The sequence below is a fragment of the Gopherus evgoodei genome, chromosome 9 (assembly GCF_007399415.2).
Source record: "Gopherus evgoodei ecotype Sinaloan lineage chromosome 9, rGopEvg1_v1.p, whole genome shotgun sequence".
Lineage (NCBI taxonomy): Eukaryota > Metazoa > Chordata > Testudines > Testudinidae > Gopherus > Gopherus evgoodei.
In genome coordinates this window covers 91134694-91153917 of record NC_044330.1, presented here as the reverse complement: position 1 = coordinate 91153917, position 19224 = coordinate 91134694, and the positions used below count along the sequence as shown (strand labels likewise).

The following is a 19224-nucleotide window of genomic DNA, read 5'->3' as shown; positions in this document are numbered from 1 at the left end:
TATCTTTGAACAGTAGGTACCTGGATCTGATGGAGCAGGACCCAGGCTCTGCTTAGAGTAGTTTAAATTGCTATTTTAATAGCAACAAGCCATGCCCCAGGGAGCACTGGTTGACTGTTGGTGCACTTCTTCAGTGTCAGAGTTTTTAAGACCAGAAGGGATCACTGGATGGTCTTGGCATTTGACCTCAATCCACATAGCACACCCAACTTCAGTATCCGGAGGTGAATGTACCAGGCTGTAGCTTCTTGGCTGACTGATACATTAATAGCACAGTCACCAGTAGCAGTGCTATTTTTTCAATGTCTGCAAATATTGACTATCAGGTTGGGGGAGTAAGAATGCATTTGCAGAATTCTTGGGCTAGTAAAATTTGGTGAGAACCAGCTGTTCCATGAAAAATCTGTACCCCCATCTCCACACATCCCTGCATCCCATTCTTAGCCTGCCAAGCTGCCACCATGTCTGAGACACCAGCACCTTACCTCTGGCCAAAAGAACCAGAATGTCCAAGGTGCAGCACAGAAGTAACTGAAATACTTCATGTTAAGCTGCTCCAATGTAAAGTTGTGGCAGGCAGCAGATAAGGCAAATTGTCATTTGGCATCTCTCATCTGGGGACTATGCCTTCTTTCTTTAAATACCTATCAATTGATAGGCAGAATACTTTGCCCACGCAGTGTTTGTAAACTTCAATGGCGAGCTATCGGTTTCAAGATCAAGGCCCAAATGGGTAACTAGCTTTGTTTGCTGTCTACATTCAAGGCACTGTGAGATGACATTAAAAAAAATTCCCCCATGCACTCTGAATTTTTCCTTGTTTGTTTTTTTTTTTGTCCTAGCTAAGTCTCTAAAGCTAGAAAGACACCAGCTAAATTTGCTGTGAACTGCACTAGCATGAAATATTAGTGTCTGAGTAGTACTACATCATTAAATGCATGGGAGTTCTCAATGGACTTCAATGGAGACAGACCCCAGATCATAACCTTCTGGATGCTTTTCTGGATTTTTCGTAAGTTTCTGTCCAGTGCTAAATCTGGATCTTCCAAGCATTCAGTAAAACAAGTCTGTTAATATTTAAAATGCTTTGCCACAATTCTACAGATCTACTCTTGACTCCTAACTGGAAGAATTTTTTCATTTGATATCGTGAAACTGATGCATGTGGTGGCCCACAGACAAACATCCCCCACAACTTAATGAGTTTCAGGAACTGAACCTGAACATCTTTCAGGATTAAGTCCTTTTAATGCTACTTTTGTAGTGTTCATGAATAAGTTTTTGTTTTGGAATTCACTTACTCAGGGCTTGGCTACACTGGCACTTTACAGCGCTGCAACTTTCACACTCAGGGGTGTAAAAAAACACCCCCCTGAGTGCTGCAAGATACAGCGCTGTAAAGCCTCAATGTAATCAGTGCTCCCAGCGCTGCAAGGTACACCCGTAAGGGATGTGGTTTACGTGCAGCGCTGGGAGAGCTCTCTCCCAGCGCTGGTGCTCCGACCACACTCACACTTCAAAGCGCTGCCGCGGCAGCTCTTTGAAATTTCAAGTGTAGCCATACCCTCAGGGCTTCGCTACACTTGCAGTTGTGCAGCGCTGGGAGTTACAGCTGACGTCATACAGCTGTGTAGGGAAAGCACTGCAGTGTGGCCACACTGACAGCTATCAGTGCTGCAGTGTGGCCACATTCGCAGCATTTGCAGCGCTTTTGAGAGTGGTGCATTATGGGCAGCTATCCCACAGAGCACTTCGTCCCATTTTGGCTCCATGGGTTGTGGGAAGGGGACGGAAGGGTGCAGGTCATTCCACTTCTTGTCTCAATGCCCTGTGGTGCATCGCTTCACATCCCAGCAGTCACTGTTTTTCCATCCACGTTTGGCGCCATTGTGAGTCTCCCAGCGGTTTCTGTGCAGCGCGATTTCTGTGGGAAATGGAGCCCGAGCTGCTGAGACTTTGCTGATGAGTGTCGCCAGCACATCACGTTTGGCAGTTGAGCTATTCCTTCAGCTCCAAAGTGACAGTGAGGAGTCCGACGATGATATTGATTCACCTGATGCTTATGACACTAAAGTGCTTTTGGCATTAATGGAAATGCTCAGCACCGTGGAACGCCGCTTTTGGGGTCAGGAAACAAGCACTGAGTGGTGGGATCACATCATCGTGGAAGTCTGTGATGACGAGCAGTGGCTGCAGAACTTTCGGATGAGAAAAGCCACTTTCATGGGACTATGTGAGGAGCTTTCCCCCACCCTGCGGCGCAAAGATATGAGATTTGAGAGCCACTCTGTCAGTCGAGAAGCAGATGGCTATTGCAATCTGGAAGCTGGCAACTCCAAACAGCTACCGATCGGTCGCGAACAAGTTTGGAGTGGGAAAGTCGACCATTGGAGTCGTTTTGATGCAAATTTGCAGGGCCATTAATCGCATCCTGCTAAGAACAACCGTGACTCTGGGGAACATGCAGGACATTGTGGATGGCTTTGCACAATTGGGTTTCCCTAACTGTGAAGGGACGATAGATGGGATGCATATTCCTATTCTGGCACCACCTCACCTAGCATCCGAGTACATTAATCGGAAGGGGTATTTCTCTATGGTTCTCCAGGCGCTTGTGGATCACCGTGGGCATTTCATTGACATTTACACAGGCTGGCCTGGAAAGGTGCATGGTGCACGCATCTTTCGGAATAGTGCCCTGTTCAGGAAGCTGCAGGCAGGTACTTTTTCCCAGACCGGAAGATCACAGTAGGGGACGTCGAAATGCCCATTGTGATCCTTGGAGACCCCGCTTACCCATTAATGCCTTGGCTCATGAAACCATATACAGGGAAGCTTGACAGGAGCAAGAACCGGTTCAAGTACAGGCTGAGCCGGTGCAGAATGACGGTGGAGTGTGCTTTTGGCCATTTAAAGGGACGCTGGCGTTCTCTTTATGGGAAGCTGGACTTGGGGGAAAGCAGCATCCCTGTGGTTATATCCGCATGCTGTACCCTCCATAATATTTGTGAAGGGAAGGGGGAAACATTCAGTCAGGAATGGACCTCTGAGGTTCAATGCCTGGAGGCTGAATTTGCACAGCCAGAGACCAGGGCTACTAGAGAGGCCCAGCACAGGGCTTCAAGGATCAGGGATGCGCTGAGGGAAGAATTTGAGGCTGAAAGCCAACAGTAATGTTTGGTGCCTTGCACAGGAGTGAAGTGCAGTGGTTACAGTGATTTGCAGTGTCTTTTTTTTTTTCCCCCCCCTGGGCTATGGTATCTTACACTTTCTGCAATAAAGAACTGTTTTGAATGCCATGAATTCATTTATTGAAAAGAAAATAACTAAAAGGGCAGGGGGGTGGGATGGTGAACTGTACTGTCACAGGTTTGAATATGTCCTGTCTGGAGTGCTGTGCAATGACTGCTGCACTTCAGGATGAAAATGCTGCATGGTGATTGGGGGTTGAGTGCAGAGAGTAAGGGTCGTAGTTCTCAGGGTTGGTAGGTGAACGTACAGGTGTTGGACAGCTGTTGATGGTAATAGCCTGGATGCTGGAGAAGGGGGTTTTGAGCTGACATTGGGGCACAAGGGAGAGAGCTTTGGGACTAGGGGAGGGGCCGCACGGTAGTGCTCTGCCTGCATGGTTATAAGTGACTGGATACAGTCCATTTAGCGCACCGGGATGCTTATCAGCTGCTTCGTGCTTTTCTTCTTAGCTGCTGCCTTTCTCCTGCTTTCTCTTTCCCTCCAGCACTGCATTTTTTCCCTCCAGTCCTGGAGTTCTTTAGTCTCTCTGGCAGACTGATTCATAACTGCTTTCACAATATCTTCTTTGCTTTTTTGTGGCTTCTTTCTCAGGTTTTGTAGCCTTTCAGCAGTCTCTGATCCAGCCAGTGGGGTAGTCAAGGACACTGTTATTAGAAAGACAAAAATTGAAACATTTGACAGAGAGGCAGCATTGTGTATAATCACAGTGAAGGAGTTTACAGTCTCACTTTAGCATACTTTCCCATACCAACCAGAGCACAGAGAACACATAGCAGTGAAGAAATGGTAACGGGGAATGAGTGCAGGAGTTAGTTAATCCTGGAAGATATCTCACTGCTGCGGGTCACCTGGGAAGGGGGACTGATTGGGTCAGGGCTGTACTGGGGTTTCATTGCGTTAGGGAAAGCAAACTGCTGCAGGGGGCACCTACACTGAACACTCTCCCAACATTTTCCACAGAAGTTAATCCTGGAAGATATCTCGCTGCTGCGGGTCACCTGGGAAGAGCGGGAGGGTCTTCTACAGCAATGTGGATTCCGCCCTGGCCCCTATGCAGCTTGCCTGTGTGCAGCAATGGTCCCCCCACCCCTTGTGGCACAGTGGCGCAGACGCGTTAGCCTGACTGGGACAAGGACCACAGTAGCTCTCCCTATAAACTTGCACAAGCACATTGCCTACGCTCTGGCAGAAACTTTTGAAGAGATTACCGAGGCCGATTACCGCAACATCAATGGGCTATTCCACATCTAGGCCTGCATGCATGCATGCAGCCATAACCCACCCTCCCTCTCCTGAAATATTTCCATCCTGAAACTAAAAGCCGCTTACCAAGAACCCGCTCCTCTGCTTGTCCTTTACCAAGTGCTGGCTGCTGCGACTGGCTACCTTCCTCCTGGCTTGAGAAGAGCTCCTGGCTGCATGCCTTCTGGGACTCCGGGGTGTCTCCCCCCACCCCAGTACCCTCACTCTCGGTTTCCTCCCCCTCCCCCTTCTCTCCCCGCTCTGAACTGTCCATCGTGGTCCTCGGATTGGCAGTGAGGTCACCCCCAAGTATCGTGTCCAGCGCCTTGTAAAAACAGCAGGTCATGGGGGCAGCACCTGAGCGGTGGTTTCCCTCACGGGCTTTGCAATAGGCACTCCGCAGCTCCTTTACTTTAACCCTGCACTGCACCGCATCCTACTCATGGCCCCTTTCCAGCATGGCCCTTGAGATCTGCCCATAGGTATCGTAATTCCTATGGCTGAAGCGCAGCTGTGACTGCTCAGCGTCCTCCCCCGAAACACTGATGAGGTCCATCAACTCGCCATTGCTCCATGCTGGGGCTTATTTGGTACTTGGAGGCATGGTCACCTGGAAAGATTCACTGATTGATTGCACTCCACACCTGGCTGAGCAAACACGAAGAGGATTTTTAAAATTCCTGGGGCATTTAAAGGGCGGGTCACCTGAGGCTAGGGCAGTAGAGTGCTAACTGATGAGCAGAGTGGCTGAACAGGCATTCTGGGATACCTCCAAATACCCCGGAGGCCAATTATAGTGCTTTTGGTGGCCAAAGTGGCAGAGCAGTGCTGCATTACCACCGCTGCAGTCCTTATACTCGAGGCAGAGCAGGAGTACAACCAGCGCTGCAGCCAGGGAGATGCAGCGCTGTATGTGCTTTCCAAGTGTGGACAGTGAGTAAGTTGCAGTGCTGGTGGTGGGTTTACAGCGCTGCAACTCTCCAGTGTAGCCAAGCCCTGAGTTGATATAAGTATCTTACCTGTGTCCGTTGTTGTACTGTCTGAGTTATATTGTCTCATTTAGAAGATGGTATGCTAAAGCTATGGGAACTGGAGAAAGACAAATCAACAGCTCTCTCAGTACAGTATCTTTCCTGAGAGAGCCCCTGTAAAATGTAGGCAATAGTAGAATCCCTGCAAGTGAAACTTTGCATTTATGCCATGCTATCAGGCTTTATGGCAAATCTAAAGATCCCCCCCTCCCATCTCTCCCCACAAATTAGTAATTTTGAATGACACACAAAATTGGTGAAAATTACAGCTTCACATGATTCAGAACAGTTCTGCCTGTCCTGGAAGTGCGTGAGTACAAAAAGGTGTGCTATGATTCAACAGTTCACGCCTTTCATGGCAGGTTTAAGACATGTTAGGAGCGATCCACACCCTTCATGGTCTGGGGAAAATATTACTTTTTGTCTAGGACTTAAATATAGAAACTCTGTATTTATTTGCCTAATAAATCCCATAAGTGAAATAGTATGGGGATAGGAAAGGACCAAAAATCAGAACTGATCTCTTCTGTGCTGTGTATATCTAGAAAGTAGGCTTCTCTAGTACAGCTGGCATTTGTAGTAAATAGGGGTGTTCTGACATACATACATTTTTGGTGTGCTGATAGCAGTTAAAAGTCTTAACTCTGTCTAATGCATACTCTAGGTGAGTTAGAGAACCCTTACCTGCTGTGATGGGGCAAGGCCAGATGGCTACAGTATAGTAGTGAGGAACAGGTATGTTAGCCCCAGGCTAAACAAATCCCTGGTACCATGGTAACCAAATGGCAGTTGCTTCAGGTTAATCAAGACACCTGGGGCCAATTAAGATAGCTACATTGATTGGGACATCTGAAGCCAATTAAGGGCTGACTGGAACTAGTTAAAAGCCTCCCAGTTAGTCAGTTGTAGCTGTCATGCAGCTGTTACAGGAGGCACTATAGACAGCTGCAGTCCACAGGGCCCTGGGCTGGAACCCAGAGTAGAGGGTGGGCCCGGGTTCTTCCTAAACCTCCCAACTCCTGATCAGACACAGGAGGAATTGAGCCAGACTGTGGGTTCTACAAGAAGGGAAGATCACCAAGGTGAGCCAATCCGCCAATAAGCGCAGGACCCACCAAGGTAGAGGAGGAACTTCATTACACTGCATATTTCTTTGAATTGTTGCAAAGTGGTTTTTAACCCTTGAATCCATCAGGAAAACAGAGCTCTAAATAGCAACATCATGTTCCCTACTTCTTCCCTGTCTTTGATTCCCACAAAACTGAGGGAAACATGCAGACCTTTTTCATGGCAACCAGCATTATGGTCTCTTTTTCCATATTAGCTTTGCTAAGCTTCAGTGTCTCCTAGTGGTCTCTATTCACGCTGTGATTTTAAACAATTACCGCTGCAGCTGTCCACAATACTATATTCCTGTCTTTACTCGAAATGCTTTAACAAACTATGCTGACTGACTATTGCCCAGACACAGGACAAGTCGTCAACACTGGATTATGACTCCTTTTTGTAGCATCAAAGTGAAGAGAGAACACTTTAATAAGTAAGGATACAGAAAATAGCAGGAGAGAATAAATTGCTTTTTTTGTTTTTACTGTTCCCTCCTGCTCCAGTATTAAATTCCTCCGTAGAACCATAGCTTGATAGTTTCTTTATTCCTTGTGGGTTAGACATCATCAAGTTATGACTTTATCTGATGGTTTGCTCATTTAGGCTATGTCTATATTATGTTCCTTACAATGGTGCGTCTGTGCTGCTGCAGCCGCACCGTTGTAAGATGCACAGAGTAGCTGCTCTTTGCAGGGCTGTCCAGAGTGGGGGGGGGGACAAGTGGGGCAATTTGCCCCAGGCCCCCACAAGAATATAGTATTCTATAGTATTGCAACTTCTTTTATGGAAGGGGCCCCTGAAATTTGCTTTGCCCCCAGACCCCCTGAATCCTCTGGGCAGCCCTTGCTCTTTGTCGTTGGAAGAGAGCTTTCCCGGAAACCAAATAAAACCACCCCGAATGAGGGGCGGTAGCTTCATCTCCAGGAAAGTGTCTTCCGCTGACCAAGCGCTGTCTACACTAGTGCTTTTCGTTAAAACTTCTGTTATTTAGGGGGGTGGTTTTTTTTCACACCCCAAGTGACAAAAGTTTTTATGACAGAAGTGCACTGTAGACATGCCTTTAATTATTGTAAGAAGTTGTATGCACCCAAGATAACGGTCTGCCTTTAACAGGCTTTACATCTAAGCTACCTTTGGGTTCTGTCCTCTTCGGATGATTCCAGAAAGACTTACAAGCCAGCAATTTATTCCATCTCTGCTATGTAACTGACCTAAGGGCTTGGCATAAGTTTGTATTGATCTTTTGACCTTTTTTTTTAAACTTACCTCTTTCTTTTTCCTTAAATGATTATTAAACTTTTAGTCTCAGTTATATAAGGATTGGCATCAGTGTGATTATTGGGTAAATCTGAGGCTCATATTGACCTGGGGATAAGTATCCAGTCCTTGTGGGATTGGTGAACCTCACTTATTGTGAATCGGGTTTTCAGCATCCCCTCACTATATTAGACTTCGCTGTCTAGGGCCTGGTCTACGCTACACGTTTAAACTGATTTAACCCTGCCCCCGTCCACACAACGAAGCCCTTTATATCGATATAAAGGGCTCTTTAAACTGATTTCTGTACTCCTCCCTGATAAGGGGAGTAGCGTTGAAATCGGTATTGCCATGTCAGATTAGGGTTAGTTTGGCCACAAATCGATGGTATTGGCCTCCAGGCGGTATCCCACAGTGCATCATTGTGACCGCTCTGGAAAGCAATCTGAACTCTGATGCACTGGCCAGGTAGACAGGAAAAGCCCCGCGAACTTTTGAATTTCATTTCCTGTTTGCCCAGCATGGAGGTCTGATCAGCACGGGTGGTGATGCAGTCCCAAATCCAAAAAGAACTCCAGCATGGACCGTATGGGAGATACTGGATCTGATCGCTGTATAGGGAGATAAATCTGTTCTATCACAGCTCCGTTATAGAAGACGAAATGCCAGAGCATTTGAAAAAAATCTCCAGGCTGTGATACAGAGTGCATAGCACAGCGCTGTGTGACAAGCGTAATGGAAAGCAAAGAATCAAATGGACGCTCATGGAGAGAGGGAGGGGGTACACGGACTCCAGCTATCCCACAGTCTCCGCAGTTTCCGAAAAGCATGTGCATTCTTGGCTGAGCTCCCAATGCCTGAAGGGTCAAAAACATTTTTCCAAGTGTTTCAGGGTATATGTCATCAATTCGCACCCTCCCCCTCCCCCGCCTGAAAGAAAAGGGGAAAAAAACGTTTCTTGCCTTTTTTCAATGTCATCGTATGTCTACTGCATGCTGCTGGTAGACGGGGTGCTGCAGCACTGAACACCAGCATCCCCTTCCTGGTGGCAGATGGAACAATATGACTGCTATCCATCGTCATCATCAGCCCGTGAGTGCTCCTGGCTGGCCTCGGTGAGGTTGGCCGGGGGCACCTGGATAAAAATGGGAATGACTCCCAGTCATTACCGGCAGATGGTACAGAACGGCTGCTAACCATCCTCATCATAGCAACTGGAGGCTGAGCTCTATCAGCCCTCCCCCCAATTTCATGTCTAAAGAAAAGATTCTGTACTGCCTGGACTATCGTAGCAGCTGGAGGCTTCCTCCTCCTCATTTTATCTCACTAAAAAGTCAGTGTTTCTCATTCCTGCATTCTTTATTACTTCATCACACAAATGGGGGGACACTGCCATGGTAGCCCAGAAGGGTTGGGGGATGAGGGAAGCAATGGGTGGGGTTGTTGCAGGGGCACCCCCTAGAATGGCATGCAGCTCATCATTTCTGCGGGATCTCTGGGGCTCTGACATGGAGCGGCTGTGCTCTCTGGTTCTCTAGTACACTTGCCCCATATTCTAGGCAGGACTGGCTCTATTTTTAGACAAAACATAAAGAAGGGAATGACCCAGGGAGTCATTCCGACTTTTGTCCATGTGCCCCCGGCCGACCTCACCAAGGCCAGCTAGGAAGACCCATGATAGCAGCAGATGGTACAAAATGACTGATAACCATCACTCATCGCCAATTTACAATGGCAGACGGTGCAATAGGGATGGTAACCGTCTCTGCTACCTTGCAAAGGCAAATGAATGCTGCTGTGTAGCACTGCAGTACCGCCTCTGTCAGCAGTATCCAGTACACATACGGTGACAGTAACAAGGCAAAATGGGCTCCATGGTTGCCATGCAATGGCGTCTGCCAGGGCAATCCAGGGAAAAAGGGAGCGAAATGAATGTTGCTCTCACAGAGGAAGGATTGAGTGACGACATTTACCCAGAATCACCTGCGACACTGTTTTTGCATTGAGATCTCAACCCAGAATTCCAATGGGTGGGGGAGACTGTGGGAACTATGGGATAGCTACGGCATAGCTACGCACAGTGCAACGCTCCAGAAATCGACGCTAGCCTCGGTACATGGACACACGCCGCCGAATTAATGTGCTTAGTGTGGCCACGTGCATTCGACTTTATACAATCTGTTTTACAAAACCGGTTTATGTAAAATCGGAATAATCCCATAGTGTAGATGGGACTCAAGGGCTGGAATGCTTAAAGGGGACTGTATTTGACTTCTTGTTAACTGGTGGTGTATTGCAGAAGCTGTTTTTGTTACTTACTAGATGAATCTAATTCTAGAATAAACCACCAGTTTGGGGTTTACCTGCCCTATTATTTGCAGTCTTCCCTGAGTGTAGCGGTCTTAGTGGGGCCCATCCAGGCACCCCAGTTACAGAAGGGGTGAATAATATGTAGTTTTGTTTACATGGGTTCTCCAGGGAGCATAGTAACTTCTAATATCTCAAACACTGTGATACCACATACCTTCAGCTAACACCAAAGTTAACCAGTTCAGTATCTCTCTACTGACAAACACTAACTGAAACAAATCCTTTCTAAAAATGATGTTTTTGATGTAGTGAAGATAAAGCCAAACTCCTTAATGCTTATGGATAGGTTCTCAAACACTTCTAACTGTAATCTAACTAAAATGGTTTTGGGGGCCAGGTTTACAGACCTACTTAGATGCTTTTGTGTGCTTCAAAGGCACCTTAGTCAAGGGGAGATGGGCACCTAAACTGTTTCAGTGATTTGTTAAATCCCACTAGGCATATTATACCTTTTGAAAGGCTGCCCTTGGTCTCTAGGATGATGTATGTACTTGGGGATAGATAGTACTGAATCTCATCAGTCCTGATTATATCACCATGCTATCTGATAGAGCCAAGTAACATGTTTGGATGAAAGGCAATGTAAATATGACTATATTGGACAATAAAGGATGGAAGAGGGGAGGAGGAGGAGTCAATGGCAATGAGCTGTCTTTCAAGTCTCATCCTTCCATTATGGGTTTATGAACTACATATGAACCTCTCAGAGCTTCATAGATTCATATATAGTCGTTACTTGTATATCAAGACACAATAAACACTATACAAAACCTGCAGGACCTCCAGCTGACAGGGGAAGGATCAAAGGTGCTGCAATAGCATGTAGCTAAATTATTCATATGTGGGCACATACCATTGGGCATCTAAATCAAAGTGGCCTGGTTTTCAGAAGTGCTGAGCCTTTGTGTCACCCATTGCAGTCACTGAACATTGTGGGCTCAGGTCACTTTTTGTTTTAGGTGCCTAACTTTAAGGTCCCTTGTTTGAAGAATTTGGCATTTGTGAACATTTATGCACCTGTGGTATCTCTTCTTCTCTCCATTCAATACAAAAGTACATTCATTCTGTGATGGTTGATGTAGGAGACGCAGCCATACATAGACTCTTAGCAGAAGCGTAGACACATTGACACTCTAACATTCGGAATCTGAGTGGAGTGGAGAAGACAGCAAGGCTTGGGTTTGTATTTGGGCTAATAGGATTAGCCAACCTTCATTATCCATGTCTTTCAGCATCCTCCGATTTCCAACAGAAAATGTGTCAATTTTCAGAGAGTTCAGCATCCCCACCCAGTTTCTCAATCAAGGAGACCATTCCTCTGACTCTACCCCCAGTCTAGGAACTTTATATAATGGGTCTGTTGTTAGAAAATGTGGCCCCTTCCTTGCTGACCAGGGCTGTTTCTGTTTACTTTATTTCTCTTCCCCAACCCCCTCAGCAGCATAAAGGGATAGATGGCTTTTCTGACAGAAGTTTTGGGCCAAGATTTCAGAAGTATCTTCCATTTTGGAGCCCACCAATACCGTTTTGTGCATGCAAACCAGGTAGCTGGATATCTGCATTTGTCAAGAGAGAGTTTGTTCTTGCAGACTGGAGGTTTGGGAACCTAAAACAATGCAACCATAAAGTAGCAATTCTGAATGGAGGCTCTTTGAAAATCTTCCCCCTGTATTTGTACCTGCTTATATAAAGGTAGCTCACTCGGCTAGACACTTGTATCTGTCAAACAGTGATTTTTATGAAGGCAATAACTACTGCCATTGTAATTAGTCTGAAGTAATTCCCTAAGGAAACATCTGTGGTACAGTCTTATAACTATTCCCTAGCCCAGAGGTTTCAAATCATCTGTTCATGGTGGGGGGCAGACTTGCTAGCAGAGTCTGAACAAGAGTTGCTCTGGCAACAATTTGCCTCCTGCTAGGCCCACACTTGCTGTGGTGGTACTTTTAAGTGGTCTTTGGAACATGTTTGTTTCATAATCCAAACACCATAGTTTATTAGAAGCATCTGCATCTCTTTGCAGTTCTCCTGTATAACTGTTTAGCTTCCTGTGTCTCTTCCCCTTTCAAATGCCTTGGTCTCCCAATTTAATCTTTGTTTAGAACTGAGACCCTAAAACATGCAGCTAAGCTTCTGGTTCCAAACAGAAAAGCTATAGGAACATTTGGGCAATACTTCTAAGAAAATCTAGTTGTGCGGCCTTTTGGCCATGATGCAAACTTTCCAAAGGATCAGTTTACTATTGTCTGCCCTGTATCCTGGTCTGTATCCTTCCACAGCAGCAGAATAGACGTGATCTAACTCTTATTGCTAGGTATATTATTTGCATGTTTCAAATTAGTGCCTTGTCAGTAGGTTTATAATTCCAGACTTTTAGTGCACACATCTGCTTGTGCTTCCTCTTGCAGGAGTAATCTCCTTTAACCTTAATCCAAATAAGAATAACCCAAATAAGATTCGGAGGCATTGTATAGGCTTTGCTAGCAGGTGCTTTTCCTAGCACAGCTCTTGCATATGAACACATTTACTTACAAATCTTTTGCCAGAGCTTGCTCCAGAACTTAGCTGTTCCTAGTGTCTTCCTTGCAGGGCAAATTCTTTGTTTCTACTTCTCCCCACATTCTTTTGCTACTTTTTTAGAGACCTCAATCCCTTTTATATCCTGCTGCTCTCTGACCTTCCTAGAGCGCCTCCTGCAAGCTGCCATACAACTAATGGGTCCCAGAGCACCCATGGAGTTGGCACCCGTGGATGCAGTGGAATAATGGCCTGAAATAACTTTTAACTACTAGGAAACCATTTTTTAGAAGGAAGGTCAGTTACATTAGGCCGTACTAGCAGCGTCCATAATCTGCTAGGTAAAGCATATGTACAGTGAAAAGAAATCCCAACCTAGGATGGGCAAGATTAGACTTTTTGGATCATCTAGCCCTTGACAGTACTTGGAGAAGTTACAGGAATAATTTGTAACCCAATGGACTAAAACTGCTGGACCAGTAGCAAAAATCAACAAAAACACCTAATTTCAATTTCCTGTTCATCTTCATCAGGGTTTTAGCTGTGAGGGCTATCAGGCCATGTGTATAATAAGAGAATTAGCCAATAAAAAGTTTGTAGTGTAACCTATTCCTAAACAAAATACTTCATTTAACGTGAGTTAAGATTGCTCTTGTCAGTGAACAAAACCATAAAAACTTAGGAAATACAAAGTTAAAGATTAAAAGGTTACACAGTCAAGTACTCAAGTTAGGAAATGCCAGAAGGAATGTTGCCTGTGCAACCTTAATTTAGCCCCTAGTCTGTAAGCCTTTAATTAGATGCGGACATGACTCCTCAGACTTTTCACAATTGAAGTGACTTGTCCAACATCACATAGGAACTCAGTGGAAGAAGCGGGGTTAGAATCTAATTCTCCAGGGCAACATTCAAACACCTAAGCTGTGAAACCATCCTTTTATCTTCCTGCTGTTCCTAATTCCATTCACCCTCCAACTTCCGCAACAACTGAAGCAGGATCCCAAAGATAAACACTTCCTTTACTACGCAACCTCAGTTCACCCCACAGCAGATCTGTCTTGTGCAGTGAATGAAACCAGGGTCCTGAGGCTTTCTAAGGGTATGTCTACACTGCAGGATTATTCCGATTTTACATAAACCGGTTTTGTAAAACAGATTGTATAAAGTCGAGTGCACACAGCCACACAAAGCACAATAATTCGGCGGTGTGCATCCATGTACCAAGGCAAGCGTCGATTTCTGGAGCTTTGCACTGTGAGTAGCTATCCCATAGTTCCCACAGTCTCCCCCGCCCACTGGAATTCTGGGTTGAGACCCCAATGCATGATGGTGCAAAAACAGTGTCACAGGTGATTCTAGGTAAATGTCACTCATTCCTTCCACTGTGAAAGCAACGGCAGACAATCATTTCATGCCCTTTTTCCCTGGATTGCCCTGGCAGACGCCATTGCATGGCAACCATGGAGCCTGTTTTGCCTTTTGTCACTGTCACCATATGTGTATTGGATGCTGCGGACAGATGCGGTACTGCAGTGCTACACAGCAGCATTCATTTGCCTTTGCAAGGTAGCAGAGACGGTGACCAGTCGTTCTGTATCATTTGCCGTGCCTGTGTAAATTGGAGATGAGATGACGGTTATCAGTCGTTCTGTACCGTCTGCTGCTGTAATGGGTGCTCCTGGTTGACCTTCGCTGAGGTCGGCTGGGGGTGCAAAGACAAAAATGGGAATAACTCCCTGGGTCATTCCCTCCTGTATCTAAAAATAGAGTCAGTCCTGCCTAGAATATGGGGCAAGTGTACTAGAGAACCAGTGTACCAGAGAGCATAGCCACTCCATGTCAGATCCCGCAGAAATGATGAGCTGCATGCCATACTAGGTGCTGCCCCTGCAACAACCCCACCCGTTGCTTCCCTCCTCCCCCAACCCTCCTGAGCTACCGTTTGTGTCCCCCCATTTGTGTGATGAAGTAATAAAGAAAGCAGGAATAAGAAACACTGACTTTTTAGTGAGATAAAATGAGGGGGAGGCAGCCTCCAGCTGCTATGATAGCCCAGGCAATACAGAATCTTTTCTTTAGACATGAAGTGGGGGGGCTGATGGAACTCAGCCCCCAGTTGCTATGATGAAGACGGTTACCAGCCGTTCTGTACAATCTGCCGGGAATGACCGGGAGTCATTCCTATTTTTACCCAGGCATCCCCGGCCGACCTCACCTGAGGCCAGCCAGGAGCACTCACAGGATGATGATGAGGACGGCTATCAGTCATTCTGTACTGTACCGTCTGCCATCGGGGAAGGGAGGGGAGAGGATGCTGCTGTTCAGTGCCGCAGCACCGCGTCTACCAGCAGCATGCAGTAGACGTACGGTGACATTGAAAAAAGTCAAGAAATGATTTTTTTCCCTTTTCTTTCACGGGGGGGGGGAGGACGTACATTGACGAGATATACCCTTAACCACCCCAGACAATGTGTTTGACCCTACAGGCATAGGGAGCTCAGCCAAGAACGCAAATGTTTTTCGGAGACTGCGGGGACTGTGGGATAGCTGGAGTCCTCAGTACCCACTCCCTCCCTCCATGAGCGTCCATTTGATTCTTTGGCTTTCCGTTACGCTTGTCACACATGAACTGTGCTATGGACTCTGTTCATAGCCTGGAGATTTTTTTCAAATGCTTTGGCATTTCATCTTCTGTAACAGAGCTGTGATAGAACAGATTTGTCTCCCCATACAGCGATCAGATCTAATATCTCCCATACGGTCCATGCTGGAGCTCTTTTTGGATTTGGGACTGCATCGCCACCCGTGCTGATCAGAGCTCCACGCTGGGCAAACAGGAAATGAAATTCAAAAGTTCGCGGGGCTTTTCCTGTCTACCTGGCCAGTGCATCCGAGTTCAGATTGCTTTCCAGAGCTGTCACAATGGTGCACTGTGGGATACCGCCCAGATGCCAATACCGTCGACTTGTGGCCACACTAACTCTAATCCGACATGGTAATACTGATTTCAGCGCTACTCCCCTCGTCGGGGAGGAGTACAGAAACTGGTTTAAAGAGCCCTTTATATCAATATAAAGGGCCTCGTTGTGTGGACAGGTGCAGGTTTAAATCAGTTTAACGCTGCTAAATTTGGTTTAAACGCGTAGTGCAGACCAGGCCTAAGTTGTGCATACACACAAGGGGGCCAACTTAGGGTTGCAGTGGCAACATTCATTCTGGCATTTCCTGGGCACTTGACTTGGTAACCCTTTAATCTTATATTTTGTATTTCCTAATATTTTATGCTTTTTGTTGGCTGATTGAGAGCAACCTTAAGTAATGTTAAGTGGAAGCTTTTGTTTTTGAACTTTTGTTTATCCTTAGTTTATCCCGTATTAAGTGTACTGTTTAAATAAGCACTTACACATTTTGTTGTCTTCAGTGTGTGTGTGTATAAATTTATTTATTTATTTTATTTTGCCACTGTTATCTTTGTGAAGCTCCATTTTACCTCTTGGCACTGTGTTCATTAATATGTTGGAAGTAATTAAATTAAATTTGTATTTTAAAAAAAAAAAAGAGGGCTCTTGATTAATCGCACGTCCTCCGGAATGGTGGTTGAAGCATGAAGGGACGTATGAGTCTTTAATGTATCTGGCACGTAAATATCTTGTAGCACTAGCTACAGTAGTACCATGCGAACAAACGCCTGTTCTCACTTTCAGGTGACAATGTAAACAAGAAGTGGGCAGCATTACCTCCTACAAAGTAAACACACATGTTTGTCTGAGCGGTTGGCTAAACAAGAAATACGACTGAATGGACTTGTAGGCTCTAAAGTTTTACATTGGTTTGGTTTTTAATTCAGTTTTTTGGTACATAATTCTACATTTGTAAGTTCAACTTTCATGATAAAGAGATTGCATTACAGTACTTGTATGAGGTGAATTAAAAATACATTTGTTTTTTACAGTGCAAATATATGTAATAAAAAATATAAACTGATTACTGTACACTTTGTATTTGGTATTATAATTAAAATCAATATACTGTATTTGAAAATGTAGAAAACATCCAAAAATATTTAAATAGTATTCTATTATTATTCAATAGTGCAATTAATCACAATTGTGTTGATCGCTTGACAGCCCTAAAATACCTTTTTTATTGACACTTCTAAATTAGTTTTTAATTTTTTACAGAAACTGGAATTGCTATCTGTAACTCCCCTGTATTTAAAAAAAAACAAAAAATATTCTGAAACTCATAGCTTCCGAAACTTGTGAGAAATATCTAAACACTATTTATGGAAAAAGGAGCTGGAATTTTGTATCTTATTTTCATATAACCCTTTTTGAGCAAGGTAAAGTAAGAATAGCTGTACTGCATCTGACCCATGGACTATCTAGACAAGTATACTGTCTTCTGACAGTGGCCAGTGCCTGATGCTTTAGAGGGAATGAACAGAACAAGGCAATTATCAAGTGGTCCATCCGCTGTGGTCCAGTTCCAGCTTCTGGCAGTCAGAGTTTTGGGACACCTAGCATTACATACCTGCACATCTTGGCTAATAGTGAGTGAAGGACCTATGCTCAATGAATTTATCGAATTCTTTTTAGAACCCAGTTACACTTTTGCCCTTCACAACGTCCCATTGCAATAAGTCCCACAGGTTGACTGTGCACTGTATGAAGTACTTCCTTTTGTTAACTTCATTAGGTGACTCCGGTTCTTATGTTTATGGGAAGAGAGAACTAAGAAATCCCAATTTACTTTCTCCACACCACTCATGATCTTATACCCATGGGCAGTAGGTATTAAAGGCCAGAGCAGATTAAGCCTCCCCTGACCCAGATTATGGCCCAGGCCCTGCCCATCTTCTCCTGTGAGGCCCTTCCCTCTTTCCCCCTTCTACCCTGAAGCCAAGGGGGAGGGCAGGTGGCGGGCCACTGACGTGGCACTTGGAGGAGGTGGGGATGGGGTGCTGGGGCTGGCTCTGACCTGGGGCTTGGGGTGGGGGGAGGGGGGCTAGCCAGGGCTCCTCTAGCTGCTGGGTGGGGACTAGGTGCTGGGGCCAGCCTGGTGTTCAGGGGGATGGCATGGCTTGTGCCTCCAGCTGCAGGGGGCACTCTTGGGGCTTCTCTGTTTGGGGGGGGGGGGAAGAGGAGAGCCTCTGGCAGAAGGGGTGGGGCCAGTGTGCTAGACTCCACAAAGCGTATTCCCCATTAGTCATCTGTTTTCTAACAGTTACCCTTAGAAAAGGAAGTGTAACCTACTTGAGTACAAACATGAAGGAACACAGCAGGAGCTTAACCAACTCCAGTCTACTCTCATTACAGACCCTCCTGGGACCCTTTTTTGCAATAGTGCTATGAGAGTCTGAGAAATCAGGTGTCAAAAGTAATCATCACCATGATGACCATGGCACTAGGGACACTCTGCAAATCAATGGCTGGGAGAGAATGATGAGTTGCTGATAAACTTTGATGTCATAATGTTACTGCTCAGGCAGCAGCAGGGGGCGGTAGATTGGTGCAGAGGGAAGAGGTGAGGCTTTTCCAGTGTTCCCAATATTTTTTGAAGTTTCCTTTAAATAACAAACAAACACTAATGCACATTGGAGAGTATTCCACTCAGGCATTAATTAGTGACTAAGAATTGGTTCAAATTCCCCAGGCCATGTTGACAGAAAAAGGTCCAATGCTGATCTGCAAATCCTGTAAAAACCATAATACCCTCTGGAGGCTGGAGCTCTTTCTTTCTCAGGTGCTGTGTGTCCCACCTTGGTTATCCAAAATTAGTGAACCCTTTTGACTTTACTCTCTGTGCCTCAATTCCCCACATGTAAAGTGAAGTTAATAATAGTCCCTTGCCTCACGGGAGTGTTGAGAAAATAAATTCATTAACATTTGTCAAGCAGTCTGTCCATAATAAGGGCCACGGAAATGTCCTTGACAAAATTAATTATTCTGTGTTTAGCATAGGGTTTGAATAGGGTGCAGAAAATAAGGACAGGGTCAATACATTGAACAATGAGGCTAAAACAAAATATTGACTAGCTGCTCATTAAGTGATCACTGCCCAGCCTGAGCACTGAAGGAGGCAGGGGTCTTGTGTAATTAAAGACTATCATGATGCATACACACAAAGGAGCTGAATTAAGATTGCACAGGCAACCTTAATTCTGGCATTTCTTGACTTTTGAGTACTTGACTTTGCAATCATAGTGTTCTTATAATAGATGTTCCCCAACATTAGATGTTACATGTACAAGTTTCATAATGATAAAATTGTGTACAAATAAATGATGCTTGCAAATTCTAGTTTAGCTGTGGTGGCAGCATTGGTATCACCCAGGCTCCCTGTGAGAGAGCAGGACCCCATTGTGCTAAGTACTGTACAAACACATGAGAAAAGATACCTGCCCCCAAGAGCCTACAGTCAAAGTATAAGATGAGGCAACAGGTGA

The 19224-nt window shown here is 45.4% G+C and overlaps 1 protein-coding gene across 5 annotated transcripts in view; it reads left to right on the top strand.

The window, feature by feature from the left end:
- The window catches only part of COL4A5 (collagen type IV alpha 5 chain), a 151489-nt gene that overhangs the window by 59023 nt on the left and 73242 nt on the right, over positions 1-19224 (top strand). The window lies entirely within an intron of this gene.